Raw genomic sequence first — 1,824 nt, 5'->3', positions numbered from 1 at the left:
GGGTTTGTGGACTTAAGCGAATTACATGTATCTAGAAGCCTCATATGGCAACGGGTTTGTGGACTTAAGCGAATTATATGTATCTAGAAGCCTTTTATATATGGCAACGGGTTTGTGGACTTAAGCGAATCATGTGTGTGTATGTAGAAGCCTCATATGGCAAAGGGATGACAAATGGTTCACTGAATCATTACCCTACATAATATCATATCAAATCATGCAGGTTCTTTAAGTCTGCTGATATTTCATGGACACAATACTTCGACTTCGAGTATACAAAAATGGAAAGAGAAAGGAAAATGTGAAGTCACTGTGATGACAACAGTCTATGCTCCAAAAACAAAAACAAAATGTAAAAAAGCAAACAGAAACAATCTCTCTGAGGTTTTATTTATTTATGCATTTATTTATTTATTTATTTTGAATTTGTTTACTCATTCATTCATTCATTCATTATTTCATGTATTCCTTCTTGAAATTCGAGTATCTATTTATTTCTATTAATTTTATTTATAAATCATGTTGTTTCATATTTAGGGGGTGGGGGAGGGGGGTTAGGACATTGGGACTTTTCGCGATACAAGTAGTTGAAAAAAACCCTCAAACAAGCAGGAGAAAAGCAAGAACACCATTAACATTTGGATAGGAACACGAACCTAGTACCGGTCACGTCATAGTGGTGTCAGTGGCCTAGTGGTTAGGCTCTCGGACTCGCAACCGTTATGTCGTGGGTTCGAATCCCGTCAGGGGCCCGACGTTGTGTCCTTGGGAAAGGCACTTTGCACACATTTTCCTCACTTCACCCAGATGGAAATGGGTACCCGGCTATAGACAGGGAAAGATCTTCTAATTATATCAGTTTGATAGTGTTTGAGCGCGTGAAATCCGCAGCTTGCACTGTATGCTTCCGCGGAAGCTGAGAATGTTTCTGAGTATTCTCAGAGGGTCTGCTGGGGTAATAATAGTTGTAAAGCGCATAGAGCATGCACTATATAAATGCAATTATTATTATTATTATAGTGACCCACTCGAAATCTGACCTTCTGCAAATAATAAATATCCATTATTTTCTAGAAAATTAATATTGCCCTTCCGCGTAATGAGTCTTAACGATCGCAAAATACGTTATGTATTACAATTCTCTGGCTTATCGGAAACGGCCATTAATCAGTATGCTCGCCCAGCCCCTGTAAACAAACAATCTTGAGTTGTTGGACGGATAAAGCATTCTCGTAATAAATCACCAAAACATCCTTCCTCTAGACCTGATCTAGGAATTTGGGCTGGGGGCGAGGTTCCCGATTATTGAAAGCTAGGAATCGTAGGAATCGAGTCTGAACCTAATTACTTACTTTCTTAAAAATGATGTGAATTCTTCCGTTGGTTACCAGTTTGGCCCCGAACACTATATTCAGGATTTAGGATAACCCTGATTCAGGAACACTACGAAGCATCAACTTTTATTTTTCTAAAAAATAAGTTCTTTGGTTACCAGTATCTAAAAATAAGTTATATAGAAAGAAAAGAAGATAATTTTAATAATTAGTGTAGTTTTAGTAGAGGTTTTAAGACACTCCAAACTGCAAAAGGTCATATGAGCGCCAATTTTTAATGATTAAAGTAACTGGTAACCGCTGGTTTACGTAAAAAGGAGTGGGAACTTTTCTTCCAGCCCTAGAACTAGAATTAATCGTGGGAATCGGTTCCGCAATCGATTCTTAGCCCAGCTCTACCAAGAATCCCTCGTTTACCCCAGGTGCTCCATGCAGCTATTTCTGAAGGCTAAATACATGTATCTGCAAAGACATTCATTCCCAGACCCCC

At 38.5% G+C, this 1,824-nt stretch overlaps 1 protein-coding gene across 2 annotated transcripts in view; it reads left to right on the top strand.

Annotated features, from left to right (window-relative positions):
- Positions 1-1,824, top strand: part of LOC101856235 — a gene marked incomplete at its 3' end in the record, with an annotated part of 14,705 nt that overhangs the window by 4,610 nt on the left and 8,271 nt on the right.

This window comes from Aplysia californica, unplaced genomic scaffold (genome assembly GCF_000002075.1).
Source record: "Aplysia californica isolate F4 #8 unplaced genomic scaffold, AplCal3.0 scaffold01303, whole genome shotgun sequence".
NCBI classification, from domain to species: Eukaryota; Metazoa; Mollusca; class Gastropoda; order Aplysiida; family Aplysiidae; genus Aplysia; species Aplysia californica.
This window is presented reverse-complemented; position numbering and strand designations above follow the sequence as displayed.